The sequence below is a fragment of the Heterocephalus glaber genome, unplaced genomic scaffold, assembly GCF_053883595.1.
Source record: "Heterocephalus glaber isolate CG9 unplaced genomic scaffold, H.glaber_assembly_v1.0 deba00000470, whole genome shotgun sequence".
Lineage (NCBI taxonomy): Eukaryota > Metazoa > Chordata > Mammalia > Rodentia > Bathyergidae > Heterocephalus > Heterocephalus glaber.
Window position 1 is genome coordinate 8598359 of NW_028258145.1, and position 16576 is coordinate 8614934.

The following is a 16576-nucleotide window of genomic DNA, read 5'->3' on the forward strand; positions in this document are numbered from 1 at the left end:
ACAGTGGCCAAAATAAAAGAGGACAGAAACTTTGTATCTTGAATCTTGAAATATGGAAGTTTTAAATGGGTGTCACACAATCACGTGGAGATTTCTTTAAACATCATCAGTTCTTAGTACTGTACCTACCACTTAGGATATCAGTAGGAGTTATTAATTGAACACTTACTCTGGGATAGTAATCATGCCCAACTTTTCATCCTCTCAATCATCTGTAGATGCTAGCACAGCACTACTTTGCAAATAGGAAACTGAGGCACATGAAGGTCAAAACACTTGTTGGGAGACTTAAGTCAGCAGAAGTGGTATTGAGATCTAAACTCAGATCTGCCAGATTCTGAAGTCCAAGATTTCTGCCAGAAATTTGCAAGTGCCTTGGGGAAGCCTTGGCTGAATGATGGCATTGCAATCACAAACAGAATTGTTTCTCTAGGTGTCACGAAAGGGATATGGCACAGTAGGGATCAAATGTCATTATTTATCAAATGGGGAAACAGATAAAAGGGAAATAGAAGCAAGCAGGGAGGGTGGATAATAAAATTATGCTTTTCCAATGCAGGGACTCAGTCACTTTATCTCATCTCTGATGCCCGGAAGCAGCAATGGGGTACTTAGCAAACAGCAACAAGCTAAGCATAAAGCTGGGGCTCACATGCCTGAGTAAAACAATGAATATATTTCCAAAAACTTCAAAAGAATCTGATTTCATTTTTTATTAAATACTTTTAGAGTGCAATTGGTATGAAAGTCTCCTGAAATTTCATTTCTTGGGAATTTTCATTTAGTTATAGAGAAAATGAATTTAAGTTCTGCTTTGTTCATTAGAAAACTAATGTAGACAGCCTTGCCAGGATCTGGATTAAGAAGAACTTGTGTCAAGTACACACTCAAGAATTAGTTATCCAATCAATGGGCTTTCAATACTTCTGAGGGCAACTTTTCTCAGTGTTACATCAGATGCTTTAAAATATATTTTGCCCATTCTAAGAAATTCAACATTTGGCCACAAGGATATAATCATTCCTGGATTTAGACACAATAAATTCATCACAAATCAATAGGATTTGGAACACCCCTCGCCCCCCAAGCACAGTGACAAAAACAACTTTTCCTAATGAAGGTTTTGTTTCCTGGCCTAGCCCCCTTATTAAACATTAGAAAACAACTGAATCACCCAACTAAGGAAATGTACTTAGTCCAAGAGGGTCTAGAATTTCAGACCATCCATGTGTGTGCTCCCTCTTCCAATTCTTTTTGTCCTGGGCTGATGGGCTGTGAAGGTTACCTGTCCATACTCCCGGGTATTGATCACACACGGATTCACTACAGGCATCCACATTCCCTCTCTATAGGGATCCTGCCATGTCCAACTTTCTGAATTTGCCTGGAGGGGATCTGAGTTCATGGTGGTAACTACTGGAAGCAGAGCTGGGAAGCTTCCCAAGGTCTGGGTGCACAGAGGGACGGGCACAGGAAGGTGCTGAGAGACCATTATGCAGGTTTTCACAGAAAACAAGGATTTCAAAATCTTTAAAATGGGAATGGTGCCATTTCTTTCACATAGCACTGACCTGTAACTATGGAAGGGGAGACCCTGTGATCGTTAATGGAGAATTCAAAAACACTAATGTAAATAACTACAATCAGAAGCAGAAACAAAAAACACAAAAGAAAAACAAATATAAATCCAGAGCCAGTGAGCACTGAACTGGTAAACCATAAAATTCCATAATCTCTTGTGAGCAAAGGAGAGTTACTTTGTTAGTTTGATTTTAAGAATTCGGAATTCATCAATACCTACCGGGCCCCATTTTGATAAGTAATCATTGACTGAAAAGTTTCAAAGATGGATGGAGAAAACCAAATTACAGGAAAAAAAAATATGTACAAATGTATAATAAGTGGGAATAAATTAGAAATCATATTTTTCAAAGCCTGCTTTAAAAATTCAAAAGTGTTTTTTTAAAAAAGGACCATTATTATTTTCAGAGAAAAAAATAAGATTAAGAGAAAAATTCAGGTTTACTGGCATAGCCACAAAAACATAAAAAAGCAAGTGACAAGGTTTAGAAGTGAAGCTAACTTGACACAGCTTTATTAGCACTTTAAAATCAGATTTAAACACACACACACAAGTGAGAAGGATACTTAGACTTAAAGTCATCCATCATTAAGATTTCTAGCATAGAAATCATTACTCTATGTGGCTGTATTAAAAATATTCTAAATATAATAAACAGTTTTAATGTCCTGAAATATTTTGTGAATATCTTCTCACTAGTATGTTCTATAATATTATTCTTTTTGTATACATAATATTCCACTTTGCAAATTTATCAGTTTAATGACTCAGTTTCTTAATGAATGGGTCATTAACTTGCTTGTTTTTCCACTGTTATCAATTATGCTGTGATGAATATTATCGTGTCTAAATCCAGGAATGATTATATCCTTGTGGTCAAATGTTGAATTTCTTAGAATGGGCAAAATATATTTTAAAGCATCTGATGTAAAACTGAGAAAAATTGCCATCAGAAGTAATTGAACTGAGAGCACCACCGATATTTGTGGGCCAGTTCTCCCCTCAAGTTTTCCACATACAGGGGCTTCCGGTCTTGGCTCAATATGAGTTTGATGGGAGAGAATATAATCTCATTGTTTTAATTTTAATTAGTAATGAAATTTAACATGGTTATTGGCTATTTTAAATATCACTTTATGAATCGCCTATTTGCATCCCAGGTTAAGTTTCTCCCTAAGTTAAGGAAACATTTGCCTTTTCTTTACTGAGCTTTGAAGTCACAATGCTGTGGCAACTTTTCTGATGAACCCTGACATGTGGCTGCCTGCATTTCCAAGAGTGCACACCTTGTACTCGCTGTTTCTCTGTCCTATGCTTCATCTACTTGTTCTTCTTTTTTTTTCCCTGCATTTATTTAATGGTTTACTGTAAAGTTTCTTGAGGTGAAAGATCAATTTATTTATTTTCATTATTATCAATATAATAGGGTTCCTGTCTGTTTTACTCATCATTAATGTAGTGTTGGGAGTATGGTGTAAAAAAATAAATCTTTTAAAAAATGAATTAATGAACATTCAAGGATATGAAACCTTGAAATTGTCTTTTGGATCACAAGTTCAGCTATTGTACCCATTGTTCAACAAGAGGGATTTAATTTTCCTTTAAATTTGGCAATTTTTATAATTAACCTTGCATATACAGCATACACAATTCTTTTTTAAATAATACGGATTTATAAGTTGATTGATTTTGCCCTAAAGTAACCAGTGATGTTTCTACAGATTTCAACATGGATTGATGATGGTTCTTCTACTAGGGTTTTTTTTTCAGACTGTGACGGTTGTAACTCTCCTCAGTTTAATTTTATTTACTTTTTTCTCTGGCAAATGATCAATTTTTCAAAATTGTCTCATATTTGGGAAACAAACAGGATTTGAAGTCTACATTGTCTCAATGTAGTTTTTGCAGTAAAGTGAAAAATAAGTTGGTGAATCTCAACAGATACTACCTTAGCCCAGGGGACAAAGTCACCCTCTGCAGTCATGGGACATGTGGTATTTGTGGCTCCTGTGTCAGGAGGAGGCCCTGACCCTGTGGGACCATCCAAGGAAACACTAGATGGGCCCAAGTTGAGGGACATCTTACAAACCAATGACTAAGTGCTCTTTCAAAGGGCGGACATCTGTAAGACCAGGTCAGATCAAGGAACTACCGAGGTCTGAAGGTAACGAGGAACAACACGGAGTGGGCTCCTGCTTTGGATGTTGAATAAAAAACATATTAATGAAAAGATGAATGGCATGCGAATAAGGTCTTCAGTTAATATTGTTGTACCTTTCAGGGTTTGATCAGTGTAACCTGATTAAGGAAGGTGTGAAGGTGGGTAGAGCTTGCTCAGGGGTAGAGGGTGACTGTACTATTTGTGCAACTTCTGTATGATCCTACAGTTGGTTCAAAAATAGAAAGGTTAAAAACCCTTTACAAGTCTGACTCAATCTATCATTTTTGGACTATGCTATCCAAGATAATCTCTAACCTTATCAACTTCAGCTTCCTTATCAGTAAATCCAGAATGTCATAGGATTATTCTCAGGAATAAATAATATATAAACTCTCTTGGCTGGTTACTTGAATTATATACCATGTAGGCATGAAGAAGTTGAAAAAGGAAAGGGGCTGGAAGCAAGATATTTAGTTGAATTGTTTTATTTCATCATTGCCATCTGTATGTCTTAATTCTTTAAAATGTATTTAAATGCTGGAAGTTGTTTTAGTTGAAAACTGGGGATAATAGCTGAACTCCTCCTTCAGGAATCAGAGTCAAGATTTAAATCAATTATTCTCTAGGGGTGTATTAGTAAATTTCAAAATCCCATAAAAGTTCTAAGACTTTGGATGACTCAAAACACCAATACTCACGTGGATGTCTGTTCTTGAAGTAAAACTCACTTAGCCTTTGTTTAAAATGAACAATGAATGGGAATCATCAGAATTGTACCAGTGGCCCCAAAACATGATGAACACTGTTACTACAGTTATTTCTGTAAACAATAAACAAAGGATGTGTTGTTGTAGGTAAGATTTGATCAAAGAAGACTATTGGATGAGAACATATAAGGTGTCAGAGAATCTAATGATATTGTTCTAGGGCAGAACTTTTAGGGAACATTTTTAAATCCCCGGTCAACACAAGAATCAGGCATCCAGAGTTCAGGGTTGCAGGGCCCAACAAAGTGGGACACTGGGTTCCTTGGGGACACAGTGGTTTATTAAGGAGAATCCACAGCAAATGGAACAAAAATGAAGAGCCCCAGACCTGCTGGCAAGGCTTAAGCAGAGCATGCTCCCTGCCCAAGAGACTATCTAGCTTTGCTACCAGAAGGGGAATCTTCACCTGGGTGCTTGTTAGAAATGCCAGTTCCTAGGCAGCACTCCAGACTTTCTGATTCAGGATCTGATTTTGATACAGTCCCCAAGTGATCTGTGCACAGTAAACAAAAGAAGCCCCTCTCTACAGGGATCCCTTTCATTCTAGTCCACTATGCCTAGTGTTTAGGAGTCGTTGCAACGCTGGTGAGGGGCACAATGTAGTAATTTGTGCTTTGGTAGCATTTGATGTTTTCACATCCATTCCCCATGTGAACTCATAACAACTCATGGGGAAAAGCTTGAAGGGCTTAATTGCCATTGTATCTTTGGATTATCATCCTCTCTTCCCATTAGAAAGGAGGAATGAATTCAAGATCTACACCATGCAGCAGGAGGACGAGAGTGAATAAGGACACATTGTATTCTCAGAAAATACAAAAGAATGAATGTTAAGAGTTCTCATATGAAAAGGATAAGTATGTGATGTGAGAGGTTGGTTAATCAGCTAGATTTACTCATTCATTGTGTATATGAACTTCACAAAATCATGTTGTACATAGTAATATACAGTTTTATTGTCAATTAAAAATCAAAATTAATATTAAATATTGGGGGAATAAAGGAGAGGATTTAACTGTCCAGCCAAAGGGGATTGAACAGGACTGACTATGCAGGAGACAGCTTTTGTTTATTTGCAAATAAGAGTTTATTGAAGTTAATCCAGACTTTCTTCTCTTAAAAGCACTTGTGAGTTTGTGGATGTCTCTATTATAGTAAGTGTCACCACCTGCCCGCCATATGTTAAAGCTACTTCTCAGCATCAGTGATCCCACATCATGGAGGACCTGGTACCTGGAACGTTACTTAGGTGTAGTGGGTGATCTCAAAACTTGAACTTGAGCTGACTACGTATTCTATAAAGATCACAAATTATTTCACATTATTTTAACATGTTACTCATACCTTTGTCTCCCATTTCATAAAAGAAAACAGCAATTCCTTAAAAAGTCACACGTATGCATAGTATATGGCTCAGCAGTGTTAATCCTAGATATTTTCCCAATATTAAAGTGTTCATCTACATAAAGATTAGTGTGAAAAGTCCATGGCAGTTTGCTTCTAGTTATCAAACACTGGCAATAACCCAAATTCCATTTATTGGAGGTTGAGATGCACTGGATGATGGCATGGTATTCAGCAATTAAATGGGAAGATTTGCTGCTAATCAGGGGCACTGGTGAAGTTCCAAAGCCTTATACTTATGAAAGGACCCATGTAGAAAGGACCACAGCCATTATCATGCCATCAGTACCGTCTGCAGGAAATTCTAGAAAAGGAAAAACTTCTGTCAGGGAGAGAAAATGAATGGTTTTCCATTGGTCAGAGAGGAGAAGGGAAAAACACAAAGGAAGCTCATGCACCTGTCCTGAGATGAGAGTGTTCTGCATTTTCTATAGTTTTCAAGACACACCAAACCCCACACCTAAAGGGGCAAATTTGGTTATATGTAGGTCATAGATCAATAAGGTTGGGTAAAATATGGTAGCAATAAACTCTGCCAAGTGGTCAAATATTGTGATTTCTAGATTAAGAAAGTGGGCAAAGGAGAGTGCTGCAACGGGGGAGCTGAGGAAGAGAACCTTATAACTCACTATGGATCCATGAGCACCGATTTCCTTACTTCTACCAAGATATGAGCTGCTCTCTTCTCTGTCTACAGAGAGTGACTTTGTGTGAAATCACCTTTAGAGTACGGTCCCTCCTGATTCATCTGACCCTGGTCAGTTCTGTTCCTAGCTCTCCAAGTTCTTCTCCCTAAGACGTGATGAAGAAACATTTGCTGAGCAAATTAAAGAATCAAGAGTGCATGTTAAAACTCACACACCCAGAACCTACAGTCCAGGGTCAGTCTGTGGGCAGCCTATGAGGCACACATCACAGGACAGAAGGACCTTCATCTTTACCTCCAAGATCAGCTCTGGCACCTTCCTCAGTATTTGCCCCAAGAGTCTCATCAGGCTGAGCCGGATGCACAAGAACAACCTTGCTCTGGGTCCGTGCTCAGAACTCCACCCTCAGGCAAAAACCCCAGGACATGGCCCCCGGGACAGGGCAGATGGCAGGGTCCCTTCCTCCTGAGAGCACTCAAGCCTGCCTCCCAAGAACTGGTTTTTATTTTATTGATCTCAGTAACTAAGCTGTGAGAACTTCAAAGCCACTCAGTGGGTTGTAAGGAAATGTAGTAGCCGGAGCCTTTTCACACAGGGGTGTTTGCAAATGTTTTATTTCCCAGAAGGCAATCCACCTAGAAGGTACTAAAAAATAAGTTTTTGTTTCCTTTGACATGTCATTTCTCTAAGCAGTCTTCTTAACTCACTGCTCCCCTGACCCCCTCGGTAGCAAATACAATTCATTTCTCATGCAGCCTGACAAAAAAGATGCTTGGTATATGGCACTGCATATCTTGACTTCATTATTCCCTCATAGCAAAGACTTGAAACTGCAATGTGTGAGAAGGAAAAGGTGCCAACATGACATTTACTACCGCTAATATGAATCTGATTAATTCTACAACAAGAAACATCCTCTTAACTCTTTGCATTCTACAAGGAGTGAGCCGATGGGAAGGAAAGAAGCAAAAGCGGATACTTTTACTGGAATCGCCCAGACTATGGAATTCTTAGGGGAGGAAATGATATGGGAAACATTTCCTTTCACAGTGTGTCTACAAATGCTTGGGTAGGAAGGGGATCCTTTTCTGCCACCTGAGGCAGAGGGAGCTCAGCTTCCGGGTAGGACACAGGCCAAGGTGAGAGTCGAGGCCACTAAGACCCCTCTTACTGCTTGCTGAGGAGCAGGAATGTGGTTTTATTTTTATTTTATCGACTCCCTGCAAATGTTCTTCATCGTCCTGTGGCCTCAGGGTGTGTGTTCAAAAATGATTCTACATTTCAGCAATTCTGTACTTGAAATTGCTATTAAAAAGAAAATGCCAGAAGATACCCTACAGTCTTCACTAAGGGCCTGCTACACTATGGAAATGTACCCCAAATCCTGACCTTACCATTAATTGAAAACAAACAAACAAACAAACAAAGACTACAGGCAATTTTGTGAGAAATCTAGCTCATAATGAAAAGAATAAAACTTACACCTTATGTTGAACCTTTTTTTGTACAAACTACTTTTTTAAGGGAAAACTCATTTCTGCTAGGTTTCTTTTGTTTATTTGTTTTTCCTACTTAACTTCCTTTGTACTTCTTCTCTTCACAATATCCACATTTCAAAATGTTTATAACTCTAAAAAGTCACTTTATTATCTCTCAGTAACTATGGGTAGTAAATCTTTGAGTTCTTAAAAATTATTAAAGAGTAATCCCTCCAAAACTTTATCTTCTTTTATTGGAAAAATAAATTCCTCTATTAATTTTCTTTATTGAAAGCTAAATATTGAAGTTCTCCAATTTGGTTTCCCATCCATGTCAAACATGTAGAAACTGTGAAAAATACCATAGAATGTGTGGAACCATGTATTAGTAGAAAAGAAATATTTTTCAGAGAGAGAGAGAGAACTAGGCAATTAAAATCACACATTTGATCAAGTCTCCCTCATTTTTTCCTATTATATTTTGTACTCCAGGAAGTTAGCAGTTTTGAAGAACAAGACTACTTTTTGGAATGAGGTTAAAAAATTACTTCTATACAGTCTTTTAAAGAAAAGTCAAAGGTTTTTTTGAGGCTTTGTAAGTACCATTCACCATCAAATAGTTGTCTATTTTACCATGGAGGCTGGCAGTGGTGGGGTGACTTTTAAATGTTTCCTGCAGTTGCACGATGGTGAAAGAGCTGTAGCTTCCCATACAAATAGTAGCATTTGTAGAGGAAAGTGGAAGTGGATTTCGGAAGGGGAGTAGACAGCTCTCTTGCCCTGGCTGCTAGGAGGCTGGCAAGGTGCTGGTGGCCTTTTCTTTGTAAATCTAAAGAACATAAATAACTGAGTGTGAGGGCTTTCAGAGAGCATGGAGGAGCCCAGGCAGGAGTTGGAACTGGTGGGTGAGTGCAGGCTGTGAAAGGAGCTTTTGTGTGCAGAGATGTAAGGGGATCCCAGGGCTGAGGGATGCCGGTGGCTTACAAGTCACAGGTCTGTCCCCAAAGCTGCTTTCCGGCCTGGCACTAGCTTGTGTCTGCCTTCATTGGCTTGTGCCAGGGTGACCAACAATGGGACCCTTTTGTGCCCCTCTGCACAGGTCCTTAACAGGGAGACAGGAGGTTAGGGGAAAGGTGTTTCTTGAGTACTGATGCTCACAAAAATTAAAGAGCAGTTCTGTTTCCATATTCGAAAACTCCTCTCATTGAACATAGTCCAGAAATCTGCTGGTTCAGTTTCTGCATCCCATCTGTCTCCCAATCACTGGCTATATTTGTTAATATTTCCTCAAGCAGTCGGCTGCACTGCCCTTGCCGAGCTAGGGAAAGGGTGGGGATTGATCATTTCAGCAGGGCAGGATGGAGAGATGTTTATTTTGGACAGAGGAGCAGAGTATATACTAGCTTCCTGCACAGAGAGATAAACTTCCAGAAAAAGGAGAGAGAGGAAGAAAGGGAAGGAGGGATGGAGAAGGAGAGGGAGAGGAAGAGAAGAAAAAGAGCAAAGGCAGAAAAGGAAAGAGAAGTCCAGGTTGTCTTGTGATGGTAGGAGGGGGTAGTGGGCCGGCCAGGATGTCAGGAGAGCCATCAGCCCGCTTATCTGTCTTCTCCTTTGGCACGTGAAAACTCCCAGCTCAGCAAGCCACATGTCAAATCTATCATTTTGTATGTCAGCAACCATTATTCCCTCCTTTGTCACCAGTTTTGACCAAAGGATGAAAAATTGCTGTCTTACTCTGACAAAATTATGGCTGGAGGGAAAGAAAAAGGGCAAGTCCAGGAGAGAGGAGGAGGCCAAGGTGAAACGGAGGGAGGATTTCCTCAGATTAGGTCTGGGTTAAGAGACTATTGATCTGTGTGCTAAAAACTGTTGATCTCTCCAAGCAGAGGATGACAAATGGTGGCAAAAAAAAGAAACAGAAAAAAAAAAAAAAAATTGAGTGTCTCCAAGGACATTCGAGCCGCTGTGAGTTTTCTGTGAGTATTTGTTCGGTTTGTGGGTTTCTGCACTGGGGATTTCAACAAAAATAAGCAAATATTAAACAGAAATGGAGCAGCCACAAAAATGATACAGAGGAAAAGCTATGGGAGGAAGATCGGCCTAGAAACTGGGCAAGGTAAGCTCACTAAATTGCAGGAGCATTAAAAATACAAAGTGCTGCTTGTCTCAGCCCAGGGGTTGGATTGTTTTTCCTTTTGGTATATTTAATGCTGGATTGTCACAAGAAGGAGAAAAGTATTTTTGCCCAAAGTAGGTATCTTTAATTATGGCAGGATAGGCATTTAAAAAAAATAAAAACCACACATAAGTGTGATGCTGACGTTCATAAGCCCACACATGAAAGGAAATATAGAGGCTTGCGTTCATTAAGCAAATACAGTATGACAAGGCATAAATTCAAATTGGGGGTTTGAGTAATTTTTCCCAACTGTAGAAATTGAACTCCAGAGATGGTGAAGCAATAGGAGGGCATAAAACACCAACTATTTGCTTTACCTTCTCAAAGAATGTAGGATTGTGACTAGGTCCAGTGACACTGGTGCAGGCTGCCCTGGCTCCAATTCCATCTCCTCCACCTGCCATGCGTGGTTATGGGCGAGTGTTTTAGGCAGTGCAGTCCCTGGTTCCCTGCTCTGTCACCTTGTCTCTTCCTTCTGGTGTGACAAGTTGGTCAGTTAGTGCATGTCCAGCACTTGGGAAATGCTGGCCCTGAGGCAGAGTAAATATTTTCTTCATTTATTTCTTCGGGTCTGAAAATTCCCCCTAGGAAATGCCTCCTCTCTATTCTGTTGCAACTTGAACCCCTGGACTGTGGCTCACGCCATCTCCAAGGGGAAAGCCTGCTGTAGGCTCCCTTGTGCTATTCTCTGGTTATGGCACAGCCCATCTCTTCCCACACAATCTGAGGAAGTCCTGTCCTCCCTCTTGGCTCCCTGTTCTGTTCCAGGATAAAGGGTTGACTTGAGTTTCTCCTAGCCTTGTTCGTGACTCCATTTCTTTAAGGAATTGTGTGTGAGTAATTTAACACCTTTATTGTCTTTTTGGAGTCAAGATAAGAATATACTCAAGTAAATGAGGAAGGAACGAAGGAACATAGAACTATATAAGCTGGTGTTCTGTGGGGCAATCGAGCCTGGGACTGAGCGGTGAAGCAATAAGCTTTGCTTTGGCTATATGGCCTGAAAAAAATCACCACCTCACCCAGCTCCCCCACTTCCTGGGAAGGTCAAGGGCAGTATGGACACAGGAAGACCCCAGGCCTCAGGAAGCTTGCAGCCTGTTCCTCCAGCACTCAGAGCTATTCACAACTACTGCTGGAAACATAAGTGTTTTAAAGCACCAGACCCAAACAGTTAGAAATTGTGAACACAGTTGAAAAGGATGTTCAGGTACAAGAAGAACCAGTAGTTCCTAAGTAAAGGTTGCATTTGCATATAATGTGGTCATCTCTATTGCAGTGCCTGGCACAATAACTGATGCCTGAACATATCTATTGGAGTATAATCCTTAAAAAGTATTTGTTGAATTAAATGAAAGAAAAAAATGGCATTTGAGGCTAGGTATAGCTCAGTGGTAGAGAACATACCTAGCATGCCAAGGTCCTGGGTTCCAGCCCCGCCACTGCCAAAAGAGTATAAACAACCACATTGCTGATCAGTTAATAGATATTATTAAAAACATATTACAGTGATACTTTCTTTTTTTAATTTTTATTTTATTGGTACATTTTAGGTATACAATATAATGACATTCATCACTGGAAATTTGCACCTTTACATAATCTCTTGGTTCTTATTTTTCCCCCTCCCCCTGCCCTCCCTTCAACCCCTCCATCCCTCCCTATTTACAAAGACTTTGTCTCCATTTTTTCATTTTCTCGTATTAATTCCATTTCCTTCTTTCCTTTCCCCTACCCCTCCCACTTCCCCTTCCCCTTTGCCCCTTTTCTTCCTATTTCACATTATCTATTACACCTTTTAGTCCTTATTTACACTTTCAGTTTCTCACACTAGAGAAACTATTCAGTATTTCATACCCATGTTCATAGTAGCCCAATTCATAATAGCTAAATCTTGGAAGCAGCCTGTATGTCCATCAACAGATGAAAGAATAAAGGAAATGTGGTGTTTACACACAATGAAGCACTACTCTACTATAAAGAAGGATCAGTGTCAGTCATTTGTAGGAGAATGGATGCACTTTGAGACTGTAATGTTAAGTGAAGTAAATCAGACACAAAAGTGTAAATAATGCATGGTTTCTCTTATATAAGAAATCCAAATTATGAATAAAGAGAGAAGTAAAAATAGATAACAGGAATTAGGGACATAAATGTTTCTCCAATGGGAAGGGAATCAAGAGATGGAAGGAGGGGAGGGAAAGGAGAAGAAAAAAGAAATGAAGATGGTTATGTATATGCACCAACTCAGCACAAGAACTGTACATGTTATATGTTGCAAACATGTGTGAAGTTTTAAAAATTTAAATATACATCATTATTTCAATTGGAATAGAAGAAGTTGTCCAAAATGTATATATATATAAGTTAGCCACTTTTCTCAATTAAGACTATTTGTGTCCTTTCTCTTTTACCAGGGAAAAGTTAGATCAAGTAAACAACCACAGTTTAAATCAGGAGAAAACATGTTGCTTTTCTCTTCCCACAAACGCTACTTTTGACTATTTCTTTCTTTCTTTGAAATAAAAAAGATAAGTACCTTGATGCAGAAAGTAAATAAAACCAATTCTGTTGTATTCTATGCCAGGATTAGTCGTAGACTACTTTTACTCTTACATGTTTTCAAGAGTAGTTTTAGTTCATTTCAAAGTGTTTTCAATTCTCACTCAAAATTTAATGCCCAATGTAAATGAAAACGTCACAGAAAGAAATTTCCAAGTTTCAGCACACTGAATATTTCTTAATTAATTGTTCCCCCAAAATAAAGGTCAATAACAACCAGTGGTATAATTAAAAGAGCACAGAGCTCACAGGTAGGAAGACTCACATTCCAGGGGTTTGGTTTCTGCCTTTACGATCTTTGTTTTTTTTTAGTTTCAGGCAAGTAACTTAGATTCTCTCCATCTACCTTATTCATCTATAAAATTCACAATTTATATATAATTTATATTAGCTGCCTATCAGCATGGTTTGGCAAGCGATAGAGGATACATCAATACATTTCTGTACACAGTTCACTGTTTGCATTTCAGCAGTTTTAAGAAATATTATAATGCAATGCTGTCAATATTAAACAACTTGCAGGTTTGAATTCTTTTTTTTTTCACCAAGAGGACACATAAGTCACAGTTATTGCAAACACTAAAGAATTGTCTCTAAAAAGATTTTCCCCTTCATTAAGATGGTACCCAAGATAATGCAAAGGAAATTATGAAACCTCCTAAATGCAGAAATATGGAACATGCACAGTTGTTTTGTACTAATAAGAAACGTTTGCTCTTAATCTACTTGAGAATTCTGTGTCTAACACATTGTCAGGATACCATAACAGTTATTAATAATAACTCTGCATATTAAAATTATTAGCTACAAAGTTTAATTCTAAATCGAAATAGCCTAGTCCCACATGGATTTAAAACTGTTATTCAGTCTGTGAGGAACAAATTGGCTGTGAGGGAGAAACCTGTTCTCTGCCATTGAGCCTAAGTATCTTCCCTCAAGTTATCACAAGACATATTCAGATGTCCTGATTGCTTTCTCTTAATCACTTCTCTCTCTCCCTTTTCCTTTCTTCACTTGGATTCTTTCTCTTATATTCCCCCTATCTCTTCCTGTTTCACTCTTCCTATTATTCTTGAACTACATATGTGTGTGTGTATATATATATATATGTATAGTTCATATATATGTAGTTCATATATATATATATGTTCATATATATATAGTTCATATATATGTGTGTGTGTGTGTATACATTATTTCTAAAAGATGTTGAAAAATATGCTGAGTATCTTGTCAGGAAATAGGTGACATGATCAAATTAGGATAATTTGGGAGTTTAATAAAAATGTTTACAAAAGTGTGGGTGAGCTGAAAAGAAACTACAAGACACAGCAGTTTCCCTGTATCTGCAACAGGAGCACCAGTCACCCCCAGCCCCAAGGGGACAAAGTGGGGAGCTGAGTAGAAGGGCATCTAGGGGGTGAGGGGCCCTGCAGATGGAGAAATCATGTGCACAGCATGGAGATTTTTACCATATCATGGAGCGTGACCGGACTGTCACCCAGGATCACAGTGGGTGCCCCCCACTTTCTTCTGGATCACAGCACTCTGTGTCTGTCCGTGCACATCACCTCCCCGGGCTCTGAGCAGGTAGAGGAGACTGGAAAGTGAATCCAAAGGGGTACCTGGAAGCCACACAGCCAGTGGTTATAATCAACACACACATGCTCATGTACACAAACACACACACACACACACACACACACACACTCTCAGCAAAATAGATTTAAAATAAATGTAGGAAGTGAGTCAGGAGTTTGGGATTGGGGCAGGAAATACACAAGATCAGCCTGTAGCAACCTGTAGTATCAGAAAAGAAGGAAGCCTTCAAATCAGACAGACAGAGAGACAGACAGACCACCTCACAGCAGTGAGTGTCAGAAGAGCACAGGGTAGACTGATAACTTTCAATGACCTAAGCTGGGACAATCTGAGCAAGGGTTAGAATGGTATTAAATTATCAACCAAAGTATACAAGTACTCCTGATTCTCAATTGATGTCAATGACCTAATAAATACATGAGACAGGATAGAGAAATCTCTGTAGAAGAATTCAAAACACTACGTGTAGATTCTCCACCTGATATTGCACAAACCCGATCCCTCCAGTGCAGGCTACACATGTTGACTCCCTCCAAAAACATAGACTGTGACTTTAGAGTACAGAATCCTGACCAAGACCACTTCAGACAGATATCCAAGGTCAACATCACTGTGAGAAGATGTGCTGACAGTGTAGATGCTTGGTATATTGTGATAAAGGTGGCCTTTCTCCCTAAACTGTATCCTTGTCTAATCATGAGAAAGAAAATCAAGGAATTCCAATCTAAATTGGAAAACCACAGGACCCCTACTCTCAAAACCACCATACTCATCAAGAAAAAACAAGGAAAGTGTCACAGTTAAGAGGAGTCTAAGGAGACAATGTGACCAAATGGAATGTGGCATCCAAGATGGGATCCTGAGAAAAGGACATGACATAAAAACTAAGGAAATACAAATGAGGTATGGATTATACTTAACAGTATAAACAGTATAAACAGGTTCATTACATGTAGCAAATGCATATCCTGACCTCTGATGTTGTGATAGTGTTTTCTATTGCTATATTGAAATATCTAACTCTGGATACTTTATGAAGCAAAGATGTTTATTTACTCACGGTTTTGGAGACTAAAAGTCTGAACATCATGGTACCAACTCCAGCAATAGCCCAGTGATGGCAAGCTTGGTTGTGTCAACTTGATTGGCTTTGGAAGCTGCCCAGAGAATTATGAAAGCACACTTCTGGGTGTGTCTTGGCTGGTCATGGAGATATGACCTTGGGGTGCATATCTGGTCCTTTCTGGCACGGCTCCCCTGCTCTGCTTTCTGGTTGCCATGATCTAAGCAGCTTTGCCCCACCACACTGTTCCACCAAGATGTTTCTGCTTTGGAGTCAGCTGACCATGAACTGAATCCTGAATCCTCTTAAAATGTGAGTCAAATTAAACCTCTCCTCCTTTAATTTGTGAGTGTTGAGTATTGTGTCCAGCAATGTGAAAGCTGACTACTGTATCCACACACACACAGCACATTATGGCAAATAGCATCATGGCAGAAGGGTGTCCAAGAAGGAGAGATTGTATGGTAAGACAGGAAGCCAGGGAGTGGGGATGGTTGAAGCTTTTTTTCTTATAATCACTCACTTTCCTGACACTAACTAGGGTCCCAGGAGAATGACATAATCCCTTCTGAGGGAGCAGTGACCTCCCATTAGAGATATAAAAAAGGAAATTTAATAAATTTACCTGTACATTCTCTAACAAAAGAGATTTCATTGTACATTGCTACTTTTCTTGGTTCTAGTGTCAATCAACTTGTCTTAGTTATGACACTGAAATGAAATAATACTTTTTAAAAGGTTTTCCAAAATGAGTTCATGGACTCTTTTGAGAATTTAATGACACTATGGTGTACCTTTCCATAAACAATATACTTATATGTATATATAATGCACATTTACAATCCCCCCATCACACATATTCTTCATCTGGAAGAAGACTTCCAGAACTGCTTCAGAAAGTGGCAACAATAATGAGCTAAGTATCTTCAAAGCAAGAGCAAGTATTTTGAGGGGGATTGATGGAAATGTGTCTTTCACTGTATTTTTAAAAATTTAAACATTCACCATATATGTCAATCATCTCCTATACATGGTTAACAATGGTTAACTACAAAGGTTGGCATATAGGTGCAGTTTGACAATTCCTGGTTCTTTCTTGAGACAACTTTAAATTTCTCAGAGGACACCCAA

At 39.0% G+C, this 16576-nt stretch overlaps 1 long non-coding RNA gene across 2 annotated transcripts in view; it reads left to right on the forward strand.

Moving 5' to 3' along the window:
* LOC101715546 (uncharacterized) overlaps positions 1-15997 on the forward strand; it is a 30139-nt gene extending 14142 nt beyond the window's left edge. Inside the window, exon 3 of one of the 2 annotated variants that reach the window (XR_001183422.2) lies at positions 560-15997. This is a non-coding gene — a long non-coding RNA (uncharacterized LOC101715546). The remainder of the gene's footprint in view (positions 1-559) is intronic. The other variant, XR_205230.3, reaches the window with a different exon arrangement.
* Positions 15998-16576: the final 579 nt, after the last annotated feature.